We start from the raw sequence: 23,411 nt of genomic DNA, 5'->3' as shown, positions 1-23,411 counted from the left end.
TTCAGACGTTTATTTCGATCGACAACGGAATATAAATCGCGTATATAAACAAACCTCGGTCGCTGTAAACAAGAGGGTATTGATGATTCCCAAAACACTGCACTGCAATCGGTACCTGGAGCTTTACGTACGACTCCTATGTGTGCCCCCTTGGTAGAAACCAATGATCTCTCTTTAGCCGCCAGGTCCCAAAAAACTTTGTTCATGTAATCTTTAAGGCTTAATCGCTCATCAAGCGCCCTTCTAGCCCTTGTTTTAGCAAAACGTCGGAAAATTATAAGCCGGCTGCACTTGCTGACACCCCAACGGTGAGAATTCAAATGCATCGACTCTCAAATCAAGCGACCTCATGTGTGACATCAAATCAAGATTAAGCATGCTCAATGCAAGTCATTCGTTTTACACGTCTTACCTGACCGATGCATCCAACTTTAACACGTGCGCAGGTGGCCGGCTAGATACCCATACTCGGGTGGGGGTCAAATTGACCCCCCTAAGATCTCGGGAACTAAGAAAGCTAGAAACACCACACTTACAGGGTATATGAACCTGTACGTAAACTCACGTAGATCAAAGTTTCAGGTTCCTAGGTCATGGCCTCCGGATTAAAAAAGGTAAAAAAGGTCAACTTCCGGATAAGTCTCCAAAGTGCTTCCAGAACCTAGCCAGCCGTTTCTGAGCAAGAGGTCACATACTCATTCAATTAGCGATTTGTTCGGCGACGAGTTCCGACTTCTCTGAATTGTGTCTAGGTGACTTATGAACCGAGAACATCGAGAATGACCTTCATTTTGCAATATCATGTGACCTTTGAGGTGCAAAGCTGGTTCAAAGGACAGGGAATTCGATATCTTAAAACATTACCGGCCCATTTCAAGGCTGCAAGCATCAAAATATTCACAAGCGCAAGGGCAAGTGTGCGCCAAAAAGTCTTGACTTTTCAAGGTCACCTTTCTATGTCAAACGCAGGGTTCAATGACGGGAACTCAATGTTACCCAAAAATTACCGGCAGATCTTAAACCTACAAAAACGGAATGTTCAACACAAAAAAACAGCGTCCGTCAAAAAGTCCTGACCTTTCAAGGTCATCATATCCTACAAGGTCAAATTCAGCCTAAAGGGACAGGGAACCCAATATCACCCAAAAAGTACCAACCAATTTTTAACCTGCAAAGATCAGAATATTCATCACAAAAAAATAGCGTTCGTCAAAAAATCATGACCTGTCAAGGCTAATCTTCAATGTTAAATTCAGGCTAGAAAGAACTGGCGTCCGCCAAACTAGCCCGTGTCCTTTCAGCCCGCGTTTGACCTTCAAAGGTGGCTTTCAGAGGTCAGAACTTTTCGACGGACGCTGGTTTTTTTCTGTGGTGAATATTCTGACAGTTGCAAGTTTGAAATCGGTCGGTAATTTTTTAGTGATGTGGAGTCCCCCAGAGCAGACTTCACAGACATATCGGCACCCCAGAAGCGGCACTCGCTCATGCCTGTCAGCAAGAAGGGATGAAGTTTGGACGCATATAAAACAATACTTTAGAGTTCTGTCATTTTGTTGTTGTAGACATTTCATCATTCCCGAACCGTGTCCAAGCCTCCTTCAGGGGACGTAGGCTCCAGGCCACAGACATGTCTTAAAAGGTTCTTGGTAGACGAGCTCACCGCAGGGTCGGCCATGTTTGTTGGCCGCTTCCTCCCAGTCGGGGCCGGTGAGTCCAGCGCGGAGGCCAGGGACACCCGCGCTGGGTGCGTCATCAGTTGTCACACCAGACGCCGCCGGTTCTGGCGTGGGGAGTGCGGTGCAGTCATCACCGGGGCCGGCTAGCTCGCCAGCTTCTCAGTCGTGGCCGCTCCAACCCTCGGCCACTCTTCTCTACATCTCCCATGCCCGCCCCCCCCCCCCCCGCTGTGTGGGGTCATAGCGGGAAGCCAAATCCTCCTCCCTCTCCCAAGAGTGCATCGGTTCTAAACGCAGCAAGGCGCTGAGGAGTCGCGCCGCTCAGCTGGAGGAGCAGCGCTCCGACCTGGTGATGATCGTGCACTACCTCAGCCTGCACACGCCCGACCGGCTGGCCACCGCGCAGCTGTCCAGCGCTACCTGGCCGACCAGGTCGAGCTGGCCGGGTCTGTGGCGCGTGACCCGCTCAACTGCGCCGTGTTCGAGGTTGGCCCGGCGGCGCGACCGCCCGCTGCCGCGCTGCAGCTCTGTCGATTGCGACTAAGCGGATTGAGGGAGGGAAGTGGTCAGGGGACAGGGCGACTGATCGGCGGGGAGGGAGAGTGGCTGTATCGGTGCGACTCGATCGAGACCGGGACAGAACAGAAGAGAGGCTGTGTCTGCCTGACACTGGCGATGCAGGGACAAGCGTGAGGCTTGAGGGTGTTTTCGCGACTCGGGGCTGCCGGGTGGTGTGTATGTGTCCAACTCTGTCAGCTATGAATCGTCAGGGTAGAGAGGTTTGCTGTCCCGGTCCGACGAAGTCAGCCGTGGCTGCTGAGGGAGGGGGGGGGGGGGGCTGCCCCGGTACAGCTCTGTCGACCGTGGCTGATCAGGTACTGACGCGTCTCCGGTCTGATCCGAGCTGATGTACTCCGCTCTGCTGCGGTCCGGTCCGGTCCGGTCCGGTCCGGTCCGGTCCGGTCCAGCTGGGGCTGGAGCTGGTGGTCTCCGGACGAGCGGTGTGCTCGTGCCGCCGGTCAGGAGCCGGCGGCCGCCGTGGGGGCATCAACCGGACAGTGACCGGGCGATATGCCAGCTAGTCGTGCCCTCTTGCCGGCCGTGACGCGCGGCCCAGTCTGTGTGTGTAGGGCAGAGGGAGGCCAGTATGGTACGGCGGCCGACGCCGTTCGGAACCAAGTCAATGTTGTGGCTGTGTGACGCGTTCGCAGCTCGTGGCCCTCGAACTGCATCGCTTACACGCTCGATAAGCTGTCAGCAGTTTTAAAAGACGCCGTCTTCCCTACACAGCCGTATGTGCGAGACGCTTCCTAGCCTGTTTGCTCGTTTTAGTTTTGCTTTACCCTCCTACGTGAAATGATGCCGTTTTACTATTCATTCCAGCTCCTGCATAGGAGTGGGGTGCTGTGCGGGGGCGTAGGCGCGTCTTTGGAAAGGTCTGTGCACCACACGCACCGCCCCGTCCCTCAGTGTTCCCCGCCCATTGAATTATATCTCTGCATTTACGCTGACGATAACGAGATGACCTCGTGCACCTGGCGGTACGGGGCGATGGTGACCGTCTCGGAGGAGGTCCGTCGATCACGCATTGTGCCGGCGTCGGTTCGTGTTGCGCGCGCGTCGGCCCGCCGGTCGGCCGGCACCGCGGGGCCCCCGGAGCGCTGGCTAAGCGGGAGCAACGGCCGCCTGCATGTTGAAACGTTTATATGCGAAATATGCTAGTACATAAGAAAGATGGTCATGTGACATGTTTGAGTGCCGGTGCGGGCGATATGAGAAAGACCAAACACTGGGGCGATGATGAGTTGATAGTCCGTTAACCGCTCGCCTCCCTCTCACCGCTCGCGCGGTGACCATTGGCGGGTGAGCAGTGTGCTGGGCTTCGGTTTAAAACCACGCGTGCGATGGCCCGAAATCGAACCCGGGTCAACTGCTTGGAAGGCAGCTATGCTCACCACTATGCCACCATCGCTTGCAGTCGTCGCAAATGCTACGTATAACGGTCAACAGTACTTGGTTTTCCTCAAGAAAGCAAAGTGAGCCAGTAAGTGCCAGATGTAGTTCCTACAGGCTGGTCTGTCGTCAATGGTGTCGGAATCACCGCCTCAACGCATGGTTGTGTATGCATGTGCCTTGGATTCATGGTTTGTGACAATGGATTGTCGCACGGTCCTTGACACTGCATCGCTCCCAGCAAGTCACTGTTTCGTCCCGAGTGTTGATCTTCACATTTGTTGGGTTCAGTTCAAGGTGTGGTGTCAGGCGTGTGGATTGTCTCAGCTCTTCCATTGAACACACTGTTGACATCAGAGACGGGCTCATGGTGCATTAGCACAGCACTGGCTATGATGCTGAAATTGTCTACCGCATTATGAGCGAGGTGCGGTTCTGACTGCCGATAAATGCCGTCTTTACTGTTATTGTCCTTTTGGTTTGGCATCTCTGGTAGCAAAAAGATCTGCTTCGAGGCACCTATTTTAGCCATTTTCTCGTAGCAACTTTTAGCCATGCCCGTAAGAAATACGTTGCCATCATCGCAAATGCCTCTGAAAGATGTCCCAAAATGATGTCACAATCATATACCTTCCAATCACCTGAAGATACGTCCTGGTATGCAAAGAACGTCTTGAAGGTTTTTGATGCAAAGGCCGTCTTCAGCGTCTCCAGAGGGCACCGAAATAACGTTTTGATGTCACATGAAAAATGGGTCCTCAAATCCTGTCTCAAAAGACGTCTGGAGGGAAGCTAAAAAAGAAAAGAAAATGGCGTTAAAACCTCTTGTTAACCTCTTGTCATCGCGTCTTAAAATTCATTCCGTTGAGAACATTACGTTACGGTGAGAGGTATGTTCCACAACTGAAGGTATTCAAGCAGGCATCAGGTATACAGAAACATGGTTATAAGTACTTGTACACTTTCGTATGCAAAAGACTGCCCAAGACAAGACAATTTCTTAGTCAAGCAGATATCCTCCGCATTGCATTATTGGCTACTTCGTCGCACTTTTCATAACATTGACTGAGAGGAAATTGAAGACTGTCATGTCTGGAAATCGTATTCACGAACGTCAGATATAAGCGACTAGACAATGATAATTTGTTTTCGCCTGGATCACCGCACAGCCAGTGGAATAACAGGATTTCAGTGACGTTATTATTGCTCCATGGATGCCTGGGTGATCTTGAACTAGTCTTCTCGAACTTGTCTGCACATGTTCGCGGGCGTGAAGCTCAGAAGCTTGGCAGGCTCAGGTCTTAAGAGCAGAGCTGTAAACTGCACCAAGTGATCTCAAGATGGGTATGCACCTAATGGTGCAACAACTTTTCCCTCTCCTTTGATACCTGTATCTGTGTGAAATCTGTGTCAGCCATTCCAGATCGACACAGCATCACATCATCGGCGGCGATGGTTGTGGGATGAAGCATGGATAGTGGTCAGAGGCATGTGTAAACAATATGAAAGCTGTCGTGCGCTGTTTATTCCATGTTGTTGCATGGTGCATCCACTAAAGTACTGCAAACGACGAATAAGAGCTTGCGTCTGGTTTTTGAACACAGGTTAGTACATGGCAGCGATTGTAACGCCTTAAAAAGTGTCTGTACTTATGCACAATGTAGGGAGCTGCGAACACTTCTTATGCCCTTGAAACATCAAGCACATTTTACTTTGTCAGTGCGGAGCTTACGAAACGGGGCTAAAATGCATGTTCACAACGTAATATGTCAAGTAAATGTCACCAGCACATGTAAAAGGCTAAAATGTGGTCACTGCTAATTTTGGCGTGGAGTATTGCAATCTGTGACAGTTGTGCACAATAGTGTAACACAAAATAACCTGTCCGATTACCAATCCTAGAGTTACATGAAACTTGAAACCAACGCACCTCTGCGATCGTCAAAGGTCAATGTCCTTTGGGCGTGACTTCAGACGTCGCACAAGGTAACATCCTCACATGCTATTGCTATATGAGGTCTAAATGCGTGCAAATTTGGAAGAAATTCTCAGGCGCCGGGCAGAAATTCCACAAATTCCCCTCTTGTGACTGGTGTGGCATGAATGTCGCCATCCTTTATTTACCACTTTTCTAGTCACAGCTTTGTCTACGCATGGTCCAATGCCTGACATGTAGGCTATAAGACAGCAGTAAAACATGCAGTTAACGAAAAAAAGATGCAAGCCCAGTACGAGCATTCAAAGAGCTTTGTGTGTTGACCAGTCGTGCAAAAGTCCTTGATGAAGGCGTACGGCAAACCCCCTACCGGAGATAATTACCAGGCAGGATTGCCAATTCAAGTCGGTATAAACAGCCGACAGCGCCGGTTGTGCCTAACTCCGCGTGTCGCACGGTGACCACAGGTCAGTCTAACCCATATCGTGCGTCCCTGGTCTCCGGAGCTGAGTTCACACGCCACACCCATCGCTCACACTCTCTCCCATGCGTAATCCCACACGCCGAGCCGACCGTTCAGCCGCCAGCCGTCGTATAAAATGTGAGACACCACCACGTTTGGCATCACTTGGTCCCACACACCCCACGGCACAACATGAAGGCAAGTGTTCAGAAGGTAGAGCAGAGAACAGGTCATAAAGTTTCCACTACGTATTTGAAACAAAAGTAATGGTCTTCAATGTGTGTTCGATGGAAGGGACCAAAGGAGTGTTTCCATCATACTCTAAAGGAAAACACTTTCTTTGCCAGATCGTTACTGTCTACAATACTGCTGCGCATTATGTCGACAGTGTGCTCTAAGGGGCAGCAGTAGTTCTGAGGGGCATCGACGAAACAGCGGTCTTGATGTACCGTCTGCAGACGTGCTCAGAAAATATCACCGGTAATACTCAGCATTTCGTACATGATGGCATGTCTGTCATCGATAAAGCCAACGTATTAACACAGTAGGTAACTACACATGTTTAACGACTGTCAGTGCTATAAAACATGCGGCACGTTTTCAGGTCTTCTTGGTCGTCGCTGTTCTGGCCGTTGCCGCCGCCGACAACGCCCCAGGCTACAGGGCCCCGGCCCACCGTCAGACCAGCTACGCCCCCGCCCCGGCTCACCGCCAGCCCGGCTACGCTCCGGCCCACCAGCAGAGCTACGATCAGCCGCCCAAGTACCACTTCAACTACGACGTCCACGGCTACGGAGACTACGAGCCCCAGTTCAACGCTCAGGAGGGCCGTGATGGCTACAGTACCCAGGGCTCTTACTCTGTTGTCCTTCCCGACGGCCGTACCCAGAAGGTGGCCTACAACGTCGCTGATGCCTACTCTGGCTACGTCGCTGACGTCACATACGAGGGTGAGGCCCGCTACGACCAGGCCTATGCCCGCCCCTCTTACCACCCGCAGCCCAGCTACAACACCGTCCATGAGCCGGCTGCGTCCCACTACTAGAAAACGAGGTCAGCAGACATAAAAACTGGTCGAATGTAGTTATGAAATGATTGTTACTGAATATATCGCGCAACATTCTATGACATCTTTGCACCGATAGCACCGGACCCAGTGACTCTAATCTCTGCTGGATGGAATCAATAATATCAAACGCTGAAGGTATCTATGCAGGCGGTTTGACCTTCCCAGACAACTTTAATTGCCATCCTGTCCTTAATCTTGCATATTTCTCAGTAAGTCGCTATGTGCTTGTAAATTTCACCTTGACACTTTAAGGTTGGCATGGATGTAATATGACGAACCTGATTATACTTTTTCGTTTTTCAACATCTTGGGCCTATAAAGTGAAACAGAATACATTAACGCGCGCTGGGATAGAGAGGGAAGTTGAACCCCCGAAGGCAGCTACGAGCCCCAGTTCACCGCTCAGGAGGGCCGTGATGGCTACAGTACCCAGCAGGGAGTTAAAATCGCTTTTGAACTAGGGTGGGAGTGAAAAATTCCATCGCAAAAAGACCGTGCGGGAGTTAAAAAATCAATTCACAAAAAATGGAACTTATAAACTCGTGACTGATGCTTTCGCAAACAAAGACATCTATTCAATGTTGGCATGGATGCAAGATGACGAACCCGATAATACTATTTCGTTTTTCAACATCTTAGGCCTATAAAGTGAAACAGAATACATAAACGCGCGCTGGAATAGAAGGGGACCCCCCCGAAGTCTTTTCCCGAATGGCTTCTGAACGGCGTGGCGTATCCGCGCCAAATTCGACATAGCTGTAGAAAATTGCATAGCAGATTACTTGACGTACCAATTTTAGATTACCTTGTACGGTGGCTGACCTATGACAAGTCAAAGTAAGCCCATAGTTTCAGCGAAGGCAATTTCTAGGGAATCGTTCAATCTGATACGATAACAGAGTGCTTGACGAAGACATACATCTCTGAGATGCTTTGCTAGGCACCACAAATATTGAATGAGCAAATTACGTTGGCCTGAGGTCGGTTACGAACGTCAGACCAAGGTCAAACCAACCTGATTTATTACTATAGAGCCTGCTGTATGAGTTAGTTTCTGGTGCTCATTTCGAATTGACTGACAGCTGAAACCGCATTAAACATCTTCAATTGACTTCTTAGAGGTCAGAACAGGCCATTGACCTAAGATGACCCGCGTCGAACTTTTCGTTTTAGGAACATACTGCCTAGCGTAATCTTTGTCGCTTATTCAAATGCAAAACTCGAACAGTCTTGTATCATTTTGGTCACCATGTCCTTCAAAGGGTCAAACAAGGTCAATGACCTCAAATGGGGTTGTGATCTTTTGCTTAGAGACAGTTGTCTTGGTTCTGGGTGCGCTTTGGAGACCAAACTGGAATTTGACTTTGTTTGACCTTATTCGACTTGAAGGTCATGACCTAAGAAGCTGAAACCTTAACCTAAGTGAGTTCGCGTATAGGTCAAGACACCCTTAAATTTGGTTCCTCTAGCTTTCTTAGTTCACGAGATCTCACAGCGAGGTTCAAATTGATCCCCCACACCCGAGCGAAGGGTGTCTAGCCGGCCAACCGGGCGCGTATTAAATCATAGTAATGTCATGACAGTATTATGAGCATAACAAATTATTAACACCAATAATTTGATACTGCACTTTCCAATTCCCTTCCACAGCACTTTTAAAACAAAACAAAGCAGAGGAATTCAATAACAATATAACAACAGAAAATTCAACAAGCATAAAACACTCAAACAAAAAACAATATTGGACTCCTACACATCAGCCCATCACCAAGTCAAACACAGTATACATACTTCTGGGTTCTGTCAAGATGGGGTCAGGGAAAAAAAACATTGTGTCATTGTTTCTTACAAAATACTAATGCTTATTTCCTTGAAAGTAGCCTATGCCTAACCTAAAGAGGCCTTGCATCATCTCATCCTGTATAACCTGTTTGTATCACAGCAGCAGTTGTGAGTCACTGATTCTTGCACAATTCCTATTGCCACTTGCCATGCACTTGACCAATTTAACCTAACTTAGAGCAGCCCATATGATGAACATCGTCTCAACTTACCTATCTGTTGACAGCAGCACTTGTGATAAAAACATGATGCCTAAAGCTAGTTTTTAGCTGGTTTCAACTTGAATTTTTATTCAGTTCATTTGTGAATGCTGGTTGACATCAGATTAACTTGACAACACACAAATCAAAACACTTAAAAGCACTTTAAACAACTTATTTTGATTGTCATGGTTAACCTATGTCAAGGGCAATAATGGGTATGCTGCACAACACAATCTCTCTTCTCCAAAAGTAACATAACTTTAAGATGACCATGCCAGTATTGCTGCTTGCCTTTTCAGCTGCAGCAAATGCATTTATTTAGGCTTGTTTATTCATATTTAATCACAAAGTCTGAGATGTTGGCTTCACATTTTAAATGGGATGGTCTGACTGTTTCTTACATACTAATATTCAATCATCTTATAAGTGTTTTGCATTTTAGATTATCTTTATGTTAAAGACATAGTGCATATGTACAGTACAGTCATTCGACGTTCAGCAAACCAAGACAACTATAGAAAACATCTGGTTAAAGCGGCCGTGAGGGAACACTTAAATAAATTTGGGGACGAGTAACCAAAAATATGGAACAACATAATTCCATTGCATGCTTTGTGGCATCATAATTTGTCTTATGACAAAACTGGATGGGTTAAAACAGAAAATGACGAACTCTGGTTACCAATCATGTGTTGAAAGCAGGTAAAATAAGTAATTACTTGGTCTACAGGACACTCACTGGCTTCTTCTTTCTCCCCCCCCCAAAAAAAAAGAGAAAAAAAGCAGTACCTTTTGCATGATCCGCTGGCAGATAGTCATCTCAACTTCCCTTAAATAAAAAGCATATCCAGAAGGCAGATTTTCGCCATCAAACACTTCTGCATTAGCTGCGTCAGCTCTGCCCCAAGGCTCTATATGGCAGCATTAGCATAGCCTTGCCAGGTAGCCTGGTGAGTCAGAAACTCGAAAGGCTAGACTTATCGTTATTGAGCACCGCCATGAACCAAGGAAATGGTTAACCGAAGGCTAAAGAGGGCAAAACTGCGGTAACAATAAGCTCCGTGCTTCAGATCACCTCCTTTATTCCCTGTGAATTGTTTACGCTTGGGTGCATATCAAACAAGTTTGGGCGCCTGGCGAATTAATCCAATTTATGTTTGAAATACGTACAAGTTTGCAGTTGGAGCATCTTGCAGAGAAATTGGTCAAAATTTTAGGCAACAGATGGTGCCTCCAAAGACAATCAAAAAGAAGGGAAGAATAAAGTGGTATCACACTCGTTTGATACGAACAAAAACAAAAGTATCTAAATAAAAATAAAGACTGGTACTTTTCCCGCAGAATTGTGTAATCAGCTGATTTGACTTAAAATCTGGTAATATAAATGCCCAAATGGTGATATTCATCTGGTAAGTTTAATTTAAAAGACATTTCTTGAACTTTTCACTCCTGCATTTCGGGAGTGGTGCAATTTAGTGGTCAAGTTTCCCCGGCAAAAAAGAAATACGTGGAGTAAAGTTGTTTACCAGGCCTTGCTGGTGTTTGCGCCAGGCTCTGCTTTCGTGGTGTGGTGGTGAGACCAAAAGTATAAGGGATGCGTGAAAACCCTGCATTTGACGCACAGCTGCAGATGTCGGCAATTCTAGGACACTGGTACCCAGGGCTCTTACTATGGTGTCCTTCCCGACGGCCGTACCCAGAAGGTGACCTACAACGTCGCTGATGCCTACTCTGGCTACGCCGCTGAGGTCACGTACGAGGGTGAGGCCCGCTACGACCGGGCCTACGCCCGCCCCTCTTGCCACCCGTAGCCCACTTACAAACTCGTCCACAAGGCGACTGCGTACAACTAAAGCAACATCGAGCAAAAAATTAACTGAAACGCCGGCTAGAGCTGGTAAATGTTGGCTGGGTGCAATGATGAGCCAGTTGCATGTACTTTATGGAGTGATTCTTATTCAATACATCTACCGATAAGCTGTGTCGTTTTTGTACAAACACACAGAACAAAGTAAAAGCACGTGCACAATGTTCACGCATACGTAAGGGTGGCGGGTAGCGTTAAACGTTCGACATATTTCTGGCTGCTGGTAGCCATGGAATGGTAAAATTTTAATGGCACCTTTAGGACGTCATGAATCTTCCTGGGCGATCTTCAATTAGCCTCCCATAAATAGTCTGCACATGTTCGCGGGCGTGCAGCTTAGAAACTGTAGACGTTTTGGCGTTAAGGACAAGACTGCTAGCTGTACCGAATGATCCTGAAGACGGCTATTTCAGCTGGCACCCTAAACAAATGTGAAACACCTCTTTTTAAGTTTCATACTGAGGTTCCGTGAGCGTGAACAGAAGCAGGACTGAGAGCTGAACACCAAAGCCCACACATCTCAGGCGGAAAATATCCTAAGAGAGCTACTATTGTGTATGTACAATGTACCGAAAGAGCCTGTAGGGGATACATGACTTCGCCATTGGTGTCTTGAGACACTGATGTGGAGCTTAGTTGTGTAAGTTGGAGGCCAAAACGCACAAAGTAATTTGGTTAGCTTTACGTCTTTCAATCTAGCATTTGCAGCCACTGATACTCATCCATGTCATCAAGCTGTCTGAAGCGGCGAAGTGGCCAAGTGTATCACGTACTTCATGCTTGGCTTTTCCGTTCGTGCTTTTGTAACACATAATTTTAAGCGCTGGTTATATATGCACATATGTATGTATATATAAAGGCATTATATATATATATATATATGTATATACATATATATATATATAAATATATATATATATATATATATATACATCCTCGCTTCGCGACGCCATTTGCAAGGTATCCCAGAAAAAAGTTACCCACCGTTTACTGAACAGGGACAACCAATCCACCAATCATACCGCGGCGAACATTTTACATCCTTGGGCGCCACGTTCCACGCTGGCGACTCAAAAACGAGCGCCGACCACATTGTCCGCAATTGCCCCATGCGTGGAAAAGGGAGCTGATAGTTTTCCGTTGCTTTGTGCAACGGAAGGACACGTTGCAGGGCCTAATGAGACGGTGAGAAGGCGTGGCAGCTCGGGGCCTTGTTGACATGCACTAATGTGCACGCACGTGGTTTCTAGGTCACGCTCTTCGAGCAGCTATTACACCAGGAGTCGTTTGAGACCGATCATCGTGTCGGTTAATCTATCGCAGCATCCAAGATCCCTGACAATGCGGGACAACTGTATTACTCTTGCAATCAGGAGTGTGGTGGGATTTCATTGCCCGCAATGATAAACATGATAAAAAACAAGGCTAATCATTCGTGATTTCACACTCGTCAGTCTTGGCCCCGCACAATATTATTCTCAGCGGTGAACGAGAACCCGTCAATACCACCTCGAAGCACTACATCGCTACCGCTCTGATACCCTTTTGGGGGTCATGGGACAACTTTACGGGATCGATCAGGACAAAGATGGCTACTACAGGACAGCGAGACACCGCACACGCTACGAGTCTTAATAGACTGGTTGGCGGGGTAGTTTCTTGGAAGGCCACGTCAGCCGTATAGTGGGCTTCTCACTGGCCCAGCTTGTCGCCCCTGGACGAAATGCGGTGTGATTACCTCAAGGGACCACGTCCACTAGTGATATTTCAGGATCTCAACACTGCCTTCATACTTGAGATGAGACAGGTCATCGTCAACAATATCGAACCCACGGTTACTTGATCTAGCGAAAGGTTGAACATCTGTAGTGGGCTTCGATGGCTTGTAGCCAGGATCCCATTAGATCTCGCAATCAGCATTCAGAATTCATCAGAATTCAGTGATGTATTCAGTGGTCCCGATCTGATGGATATGGAATCACTGATGACTGTCACTGTCGCTAATCGTGTTTTGCAACTGAATTGCGAGTCTTATACCAAAATAGTCATGATTATGCGGTAAACACACGTGCCACTCATGAGGAAAACTTAAGTGAAGCTATATCTTGACCCCTTATCAATGCCGCACATATACATATGGCCATTTCGGGGGAGGTCCCTCGACGACGCCTTGTCCCGGCGTCGAGTCCTCCTCTCCCGTTACCGAGTGCGAGGAACAGCCACATTCCGGTCGGAAGGAATGTGTACGGAGTGTGTTAGTTGCAAGAAAAAATTGTGGTGGGATAATCTTGACTAACGACATGGGCGATATCCAGAACACCAAAGGCTAGGGTGGTTGATGGTGTGCTGACCATTCGCCTCCCTCTCACCGCTCGCGCGGTGACCATTGACGGGTGAGCAGTGTGCTGGGCTTCGAGCTGTGCTCGTGCATGGTGTGGGACTGGATGCCTCCTCTCGGATCAAAAACAGGCATGCGATGGCCGGGAATCGAACCCGGGTCAACTGCTTGGAAGGCAGCTATGCTCACCACTATACCACCATCGCTTACAATCGTTGCAAAGCTGCATATAACAGTCGCCAGTACTGGGTTTTTCTTAAAAAGTGAAAGTGGGCCAGTCAGTGTCGGGCGTAGTTATTATTGGCCGGTCTGTCGTTTGACATTTCACGAAATGACGTTTACATGACAACCTTATACATTCTAATCACATGAAGGTACGTCCTGTTTTGCAAAGGACGTCTTGAACGTTTTGAGAGGACGCCGAATGAGCGTTTTGATGTCACATCAAAAAAGGTCCTCAAATTCCGGGTGAAAAGATGCATGGAAGGCACCTAGAAGACTATGAAATTGGCGTCATGTGTTTTACATTATCCTTTGATGACATCCTCTTGCCATCGCATCTTAAAATGGCTCCAATCTAGAACGCTACGTTACGTTGAAGAGAACGGTCCAACTTTGAAGATATTAAAGCAAGCATTATATGCGACGAGACTCAATGCGTCCAGGTTTTATTAATTACGCAATCGTGCCTCGCACAACAATGGTTGAGAGCTAATTGACCGCCGTTATCTCTGGAAATCATGGTCACGAACGCCAGATATGAGCGACTCGACCATTTTTGTATTCCCCTTGATTGCTGCCAGCAGCGCCGGCAGGAGGGGAACAGCGGGCACGTGCATCTCCACTTAGGTTCCGAGGGGCCCGAAGGGCCCCTCGAAATATACGATTGAAGCCTGATTTGAGGGTTTTAAGGGCCCAAGAGCAATACAACCGGAGGTTGTATTGAAGGGCACGGCCATGCGGGCCAGAAACGTTAATGTCATCCAGACGGCCATGTGCGCTAATCAGGAGCCCCTGAGTCGAAAAGGGCCCATATGTCGGTCAGACACCACCAATTAAATATAGTCAGCACCGTATCGGCATGGCCTGGTGGCCCATTCCCCAAGCAGGAACAAAGCAGGAGCCACCAATTTGCATTGTTCGAGTCACCAGCGTCTGTCAGAGGTCCCACAGTGTTTGACAGGGGGTCCTGTGTTGGCAAGGAGGCCGAGTAGGCCAGAGCCAGTGTTTGAGGATGCTCCAAAAGCCTGGAGGGCCCACTGGGACCGGCGATCGAGGGCCCGATTGGTGGGTTTAATAGCACGAAGTGCCGGTCGGGTCTCATTCAGGAGCTCCAGCCTGCGGGGATGGCCCCGATGTGACAGTCAGACGGACCTTTGCGCCTATCCGGGACCCCGTATCGATATGGGCCTATATGTCGGTCAGGCACCATCAGCAGCGTATAGTCAGCTCCGTGTCCGTATGGGCCGGGGGGTCAACTTCTCAATCAGGAACAAAGCCGGGGCCAGCGATTTAGGGGGGGGGGGGGCTGCCCCGGTACAGCTCTGTCGACCGTGGCTGATCAGGTACTGACGCGTCTCCGGTCTGATCAGGGCTGATGTACTCCGCTCTGCTGCGGTCCGGTCCGGTCCGGTCCGGTCCAGCTAGGGCTGGAGCTGGTGTGCTCCGGACGAGCGGTGTGCTCGTGCCGCCGGTCAGGAGCCGGCGGCCGCCGTGGGGGCACCAACCGGACAGTGACCGGGCGATATGCCAGCTAGTCGTGCCCTCTTGCCGGCCGTGACGCGCGGCCCAGTCTGTGTGTGTAGGGCAGAGGGAGGCCAGTATGGTACGGCGGCCGACGCCGTTCGGAACCAAGTCAATGTTGTGGCTGTGTGACGCGTTCGCAGCTCGTGGCCCTCGAACTGCATCGCTTACACGCTCGATAAGCTGTCAGCAGTTTTAAAAGACGCCGTTTTCCCTACACAGCCGTATGTGCGAGACGCTTCCTAGCCTGTTTGCTCGTTTTAGTTTTGCTTTACCCTCCTACGTGAAAGGATACCGTTTTACTATTCATTCCACCTTCTGCATAGGAGTGGAGTGCTGTGCGGGGGAGTAGGCGCGTCTTTGGAAAGGTCTGTGCACCACATGCACCGCCCCGTCCCTCAGTGTTCCCCGCCCATTGAATTATATCTCTGCATTTACGCTGACGATAACGAGATGACCTCGTGCACCTGGCGGTACGGGGCGATGGTGACCGTCTCGGAGGAGGTCCGTCGATCACGCCTTGTGCCGGCGTCGGTTCGTGTTGCGCGCGCGTCGGGCCGCCTGTCGGCCGGCACCGCGGGGCCCCCGGAGTGCTGGCTAAGCGGGAGCAACGGCCGCCTGCATGTTGAAACGTTTATATGCAAAATATGCTAGTACATAAGAAAGATGGTCATGTGACATGTTTGAATGCCGGTGCGGGCGATATGAGAAAGACCAAACACTGGGGCGATGATGAGTTGATAGTCCGTTAACCGCTCGCCTCCCTCTCACCGCTCGCGCGGTGACCATTGGCGGGTGAGCAGTGTGCTGGGCTCCGGTTTAAAACCACGCGTGCGATGGCCGGAAATCGAACCCGGGTCAACTGCTTGGAAGGCAGCTATGCTCACCACTATACCACCATCGCTTGCAGTCGTCGCAAATGCTACGTATAACGGTCAACAGTACTTGGTTTTCCTCAAGAAAGCAAAGTGAGCCAGTAAGTGCCAGATGTAGTTCCTACAGGCTGGTCTGTCGTCAATGGTGTCGGAATCACTGCCTCAACGCATGGTTGTGTATGCATGTGCCTTGGATTCATGGTTTGTGACAATGGATTGTCGCACGGTCCTTGACACCGCATCGCTCCCAGCAAGTCACTGTTTCGTCCCGAGTGTTGATCTCCACATTTGTTGGGTTTAGTTCAAGGTGTGGTGTCAGGCGTGGGGATAGTCTCAGCTCTCCCATTGAACACATTGTTGACATCAGAGCCGGGCTCATGGTGCATTAGCACAGCACTGGCTATGATGCTGAAATTGTCTACCGCATTATGGGCGCGGTGCGGTTCTGACTGCCGATAAATGCCGTCTTTACTGTTATGGTCCTTATGGTTTGGCATCTCTGATAGCAAAAAGATCTGCTTCGAGGCATCTATTTTAGCCATTTTCTCGTAACAACTGTTAGCCATGTAAACAAGAAATACGTTGGCATCATCGCAAATGGTTTTGAAAGACGTCCCAAAAGGACGTCTTAAGACACTCACATACCTTCCAATCACCTGAAGATACGTCCTGGTATGCAAAGAACGTCTTGAAGGTTTTTGAGGCAAAGGCCGTCTTCAGCGTCTCCAGAGGGCACCGAAATGACGTTTTGATGTCACATGAAAAATAGGTCCTCAAATCCTGTCTCAAAAGACGTCTGGAGGGAAGCTAAAAAAGAAAAGAAAATGGCGTTGAAACCTTTGTTAACCTCTTGTCATCGCGTCTTAAAATTCATTCAGTTGAGAATATTACGTTACGGTAAGGGGTATGTTCCACAATTGAAGGTATTCAAGCTGGCATCAGGTATACAGAAACATGGTTATAAGTACTTGTACACTTTCGAATGGCAAGACAAGTACAAGACAAGACAATTTCTTAGTCAAGCAGATATCCTCCGCATTGCATTATTGGCTACTTCGTCGTACTTTTCATAGCATTGACTGAGAGGAAATTGAAGACTGTCATGTCTGGAAATCGTATTCACGAACGTCAGATATAAGCGACTAGACAATGATAATTTGTTTTCGCCTGGATCACCGCACAGCCAGTGGAATAACAGGATTTCAGTGACGTTATTATTGCTCCATGGATGCCTGGGTGATCTTGAACTAGTCATCTCGAACTTGTCTACACATGTTCGCGGGCGTGAGGCTCAGAAGCTTGGCAGGCTCAGGTCTTAAGAGAAGAGCTGTAAACTGCACCAAGTGATCTCAAGATGGGTATGCACCTAATGGTGCCACAACTTTTTCCCTCTCCTTTAATACCTGTATCTGTGTGAAATCTGTGTCAACCATTCCAGATCGACACAGCATCACATCATCGGCGGCGATGGTTGTGGGATGAAGCATTGATAGTGGTCAGACACATGTGTGAACAATTTGAAAGCTGTCGGGCGCTGTTTACTCCGTGCTGTTGCATGGTGCATCCACTAAAGTACTGCAAACGACGCATAAGAGCTTCCGTCTGGTTTTTTGAACACAGGCTGGTACATGGCAGCGATTGAAAGGCCTTAAATAGTGTCTGTACTTATGCTGCTGAAGCTGCGAACACTTCTTATGCCCTTGAAACATCAATCACATTTTACTCTGTCAGTGCGGAGCATCAGATGATGCATGCAAGTATACAACGCAGGGCCTACGGTCTACTGAGATCAAATGTGAAATGTGTTTGAAATAGTGTTTGTACTTACGCACAATGTAGGGAGCTGCGAACACTTCTTATGCCCTTGAATTATACTCTTTTCCTTCTCATTTCTAGCTGAAAGGTGGCACAAGAGTACTTAAGGTCAACCTTGGTACAATTTAAGTTTTATAGCGCAGGTATTTGGATTACAGCTTTGAAACAATGATACTAGCCAAACAACGCTTTGCATGAGATGACACTGACATGATATATTAGGCACAGTATGTATGGGGTTAAAATTAGGGAGAAATGACACAGCTCATATCACAGTTTTAGCGTATATGCGTGTTAACGGCGACTTAACGTTGTGGGAGGGCGGACTTTTGCGGGCTGGATATCTTGCTGGCCAGACGGACCGGGCTGTGGGCAAATATGTTGGAGAATGCTGCTTTTCCAGTGTGTATTTAGGATCGTGTAAGATATAATAGTGGACATTTTAGAGAGACTGGACTTACGAAACGGGGCTAAAATGGATGTTCACCACGTAATATGTCAAGTAAATGTCACCAGCACATGTAAAAGGCTAAAATGTGGTCACTGCTAATTTCGGTGTAGAGTATTGCAATCTGTGACAGTTGTGCACAATAGTGTAACACAAAATAAGCTGTCCGATTACCAATCCTAGAGTTATTTGAAACTTGAATCCAACGTACCTGTGCGATCGTCAAAGGTCAATGTCCTGTGAGCGTGACTTCAGACGTCGCACATGGTAACATCCTCACATGCTGTTACTATATGAGGTCTAAATGCGTGCAAATTTGGAAGAAATTCTGAGGCGCCGGGGAGAATTTCCCCAAATTCCCCTCTTGTGGCTGGTGTGGAATGAATGTCGCCACCCTTTATTTACCACTTTTCTAGTCACAGCTTTGTCTACGCGTGGTCCAATGCCTGACATGCAGGCTATAAGACAGCAGTAAGACATGCAGTCAACAAAAAAAAGATGGAAGCCCACTACGAGCATTCAAAGAGCTTTGTGTGTTGACCAGTCGTGCAAAAGTCCTTGATGAAGGCGTACGGCAAACCCCTTACCGAAAATAATTACCAGGCAGGATTGCCAATTCAAGTCGGGATAAACAGCCGACAGCGGCGGTTGTGCCTAACTCCGCGTGTCGCACGGTGACCACAGGTCAGTCTAACCCATATCGTGCGTCCCTGGCCTCCGGAGCTGAGTTCGCACGCCACACCCATCGCTCACACTCTCTCCCATACGTAATCCCACAATCCGAGCCGACCGTTCAGCCGCCAGCCGTCGCATAAAATGTGAGACACCACCACATTTGGTATCACTTGGTCCTACACACCCTACGGCCCAACATGAAGGCAAGTGTTCTGAAGGTGGAGCAGAGAACAGGTCATAAAGCTTCCAAGACGTATGTGAAACAAAAGTCATTGTCTTCAATGTGTGTTCGATTGAAGGGACCAAAGGAGTGTTTTCCATGATACTCTAAAAGAAAACACTTCCTTTGCCAGAACGTTATGGTCTACAATACTGCTGCGCATTATGTCGACAGTGTGCTCTAAGGGGCAGCAGTAGTTCTGAGGGACATCGACGAAACAGCGGTCTTAATGTACTGTCTGCAGACGTGCTCAGAAAAATATCACCGGCAATACTCAGCATTTCGTACATGATGGCATGTCTGTCGTCGATAAAGCCAACGTATTAACACAGTAGGTAACTACACATGTTTAACGACTGTCAGTGCTATAAAACATGGGGCACGTTTTCAGGTCTTCTTGGTCGTCGCTGTTCTGGCCGTTGCCGCCGCCGACAACGCCCGAGGCTACAGGGCCCCGGCCCACCGTCAGACCAGCTACGCTCCCGGCCCGGCTCACCGCCAGCCCAGCTACGCTCCGGCCCACCAGCAGAGCTACGACCAGCCGCCCAAGTACCACTTCAACTACGACGTCCACGGCTACGGAGACTACGAGCCCCAGTTCAACGCTCAAGAGGGCCGTGATGGCTACAGTACCCAGGGCTCTTACTCTGTTGTCCTTCCCGACGGCCGTACCCAGAAGGTGGCCTACAACGTCGCTGATGCCTACTCTGGCTACGTCGCTGACGTCACGTACGAGGGTGAGGCCCGCTACGACCAGGCCTATGCCCGCCCCTCTTACCACCGGCAGCCCAGCTACAAGCCCGTCCACAAGCCGGCTGCGTCCCACTACTAGAAAACGAGGTCAGCAGACATAAAAACTTGTCGAATGTAGTTATGAAATGATCGTTACTGAATATATCGCGCAACATTCTCTGACATCTTTGCACCGATAGCACCAGACCCAGTGACTTTAATCTCTGCTGGATGGAATCAATAATATCAAACACTGAAGGTATCTATGCAGGCGGTTTGACCTTCCCAGACAACTTTAATTGCCATCCTGTCCTTGATCTTGCATATTTCTCAGTAAGTCGCAATGTGCTTGTAAATTTCACCTTGACACTTAAAGTTGGCATGGATGTAATATGACGAACCTGATTATACTTTTTCGTTTTTCAACATCTTGGGCCTATAAAGTGAAACAGAATACATTAACGCGCGTTGGGATAGAGGGGAAGTTGACCCCCCGAAGGCTTTTCCCGAATGGCTTCTGAACGGCGTGGCGTAGCCGCGCCAAATTTGGCATAGCTGTAGAAAATTGCATAGCAGATTACTTGACATGCCAATTTTAGATTATTTTGTACGGTGGCTGACCTATGACAAGTCAAAGTAAGCCCATAGTTTCAGCGAAGGCAATTTCTAGGGAATCGTTTAATCTGATACGACAACAGAGTGCTTGACGAAGACATACATCTCTGAGATGCTTTGCTAGGCACCACAAATATTGAATGAGCAAATTACGTTGGCCTGAGGTCGGGTATGAACGTCAGACCAATGTCAAAACCAACCTGATTTATTACTCTAGAGCCTGCTGTATGAGTTAGTTTCTGGTGCTCATTTCGAATTGACTGACAGCTGAAACCGCATTATGCATCTTTAATTGACTTCTTAGAGGTCAGAACAGGCCATTGACCTAAGGTGACCCGGGTCGAACTTTTTGTTTTAGGAACATACTGCTTAGCGTAATCTTTGTCGCTTATTCAAATGCAAAACTCGAACAGTATTGTATCATTTTGGTCACCATGTCCTTCAAAGGGTCAAACAAGGTCAATGACCTCAAATGGGCTTGTGACCTTTTGCTTAGAGACAGTTGCTTTGGTTCTGGGTGCGCTTTGGAGACCAAACTGGAATTTGACTTTGTTTGACCTTATTCGACATGAAGGTCAGAACCTGAGAAGCTGAAACCTTAACCTAAGTGAGTTCGCGTATTGGTCAAGACAACCTGTAAATTTGGTGCCTCTAGCTTTCTTTGTTCACAAGATCTCAGAGCGGGGTTCAAATTGAACCCCCACACCCTAGCCGAAGGGTGTCTAGCCGGGCAACCGGGCGCGTATTAAAGCATAGTAATGTTATGACAGTATTATGAGCATAACAAATTATTAACACCAATAATTTGATGCTGCACTTTTCAATTCCCTTCCACAGCACTTTTAAAACAAAAAAGCAGAGGAATTCAATAACAATGTAACAACAGAAAATTCAACAAGCATAAAACACTCAAACAAAAAAACAATATTGGACTCCTACACATCAGCCCATTACCAAGTCGAACACAGTATACATACTTCTGGGTTCATTCAAGATGGGGTCAGGGAAAAAAACATTATGTCATTGTTTCTTACAAAATACTAATGCTTATTTCCATGAAAGTAGCCTATGCCTAACCTAAGGAGGCCTTACATCATCTCATCCTGTATAACCTGTTTGTATCACAGCAGCAGTTGTGAGTCACTGATTCTTGCACAGTTCCTATTGCCACTTGCCATGCACTTGACCAATTTAACCTAACTTAGAGTAGCCCATATGATGGACATCATCTCAACTCATCTATCTGTTGACAGCAGCACTTGTGATAAAAACATGATACCTAAAGCTAGTTTTTGGCTGGTTTCAACTTGAATTTTTATTCAGTTCATTTGTGATTGCTGGATGACATCAGATGAACTTGACAGCACACAAATCAAAACACCTGAAAGCACTTTGAGCAACTTATTTTGATTGTAATGGTTAATCTATGTAACTGGCAATAATGGGTATGCTGCACAACACAATCTCTGTTCTCCAAAAGAAACATAACTTTAAGATGACCATGCCAGTATTGCTGCTTGCCTTTTCAGCTGCAGCAAATGCATTTATTTAGGCTTGTTTATTCACATTTGATCACAAAGTTTGAGATGTTGGTTTCGCATTTTAAGTGAGATGGTCTGACTGTTTGTTGTATACTAATATTTAATCATATTATAATTGCTACGCAGTTTAGATTATCTCTGTGTTAAAGACATAGTGCATATATACAGCACAGTCATTTGACGTTCAGCAAACCAAGACAACTATAGAAATCATCTGGTTAAAGCAGCCGTGAGGGAGCACTTAAATAACTTTGGGGACAAGTGACCAAGAATATGGAACAAAATAAGCCCATTGCATGCTTTGTGGCATCATAATTTGTCTTACGACAAAACTGGATGGATTAAAACAGAAAATGGCAAACTCTGGTTACCAATCATGTGTTGAAAGCAGGTAAAACAAGTAATTACTTGGTCTACAGGAGACTCACTGGCATCTTCTTTCTCCCCCCCCCCCCCCCCCAACAAAAAAAGCAGTACCTTTTGCATGATCCGCGGGCAGATAGAGTGATCTCACTTTCCCCCAAATATGAATATCAATCATCCCCACCAACCTACGAGATTAAAATGCGGAACAAGTAAGAGGTGTCTATGCCAAACATATCCAGAAGGCAGAATTTCGCCATCAAACACTTCTGTATTAGCTGCGTCAGGTCTGCCCCAAGGCTCAATGTCGCAGCATTAGCTTAGCCTTGGCAGGTAGCCTGGTGAGTCAGAAACTCGAAAGGCTAGATTTATCGTTATTGAGCACCGCCATGAACCAAGGAAACGGTTAACCGAAGGCTTAAGAGGGCAAAACTGGCGGTAAAAATAAGCTCCGTGTTTCAGATCGCCTCCTTCATTCCCTGTGAATTGTTCACGCTGGGGTGCATATCAAACATATTTGGGCGGCTGGCGAAATAATCCATTTGACATACGTACAAGTTTGCAGTTGGAGCATCTTGCATAGAAATTGGTCAAAGTTTTAAGCAACAGATGGTACCTCCAAAGGCAATAAAAAAGAAGGGAGAAATAAAGTGGTATCACACTCGTTTGATACAACCAAAAACAAAAGGAGCTAAATAAATATAAAGACTGATACTTTTCTCGCATAATTTTGTAATCAGCTGATTTGACTTAAAATCTGGTAATATAAATGCTCAAATGGTAATATTCATCTGGTAAGTTTAATTTAAAAGACATTTCTTGAACTTTTCACTCCTGCATTTCGGGAGTGGTGCCATTTATTGGTCAAGTTTCCTCGACAAAAAAGAAATACGTGGAGTAAAGTTGTCTACCAGGCCTTGCTGGTGTTTGCGCCAGGCTCTGCTTTCGTGGTATGGTGATGAGACCAAAAGTATAAGGGATGCGTGAAAACCCTGCATTTGGCGCACAGCTGCAGATGTCGGCAATTCTAGGACACT

At 47.6% G+C, this 23,411-nt stretch overlaps 1 protein-coding gene and 2 non-coding genes across 3 annotated transcripts in view; all 3 read right to left on the bottom strand.

Moving 5' to 3' along the window:
• LOC119108387 (cytoplasmic FMR1-interacting protein-like) overlaps window positions 1-23,411 on the bottom strand; it is a 95,487-nt gene that overhangs the window by 42,556 nt on the left and 29,520 nt on the right.
• On the bottom strand, window positions 13,482-13,553 carry TRNAG-UCC (transfer RNA glycine (anticodon UCC)). The gene has a single exon. It is a non-coding gene; the product is annotated as a tRNA-Gly (tRNA).
• TRNAG-UCC (transfer RNA glycine (anticodon UCC)) lies at window positions 15,923-15,994 on the bottom strand. The gene has a single exon. It is a non-coding gene; the product is annotated as a tRNA-Gly (tRNA).

This window comes from Pollicipes pollicipes, unplaced genomic scaffold (genome assembly GCF_011947565.3).
Source record: "Pollicipes pollicipes isolate AB1234 unplaced genomic scaffold, Ppol_2.1 Scaffold_6686;HRSCAF=7923_pilon_pilon_pilon, whole genome shotgun sequence".
Lineage (NCBI taxonomy): Eukaryota > Metazoa > Arthropoda > Thecostraca > Pollicipedomorpha > Pollicipedidae > Pollicipes > Pollicipes pollicipes.
The sequence above is the reverse complement of the archived record's forward strand: the minus strand, read 5'-3'. Positions and strand labels throughout refer to the sequence as shown.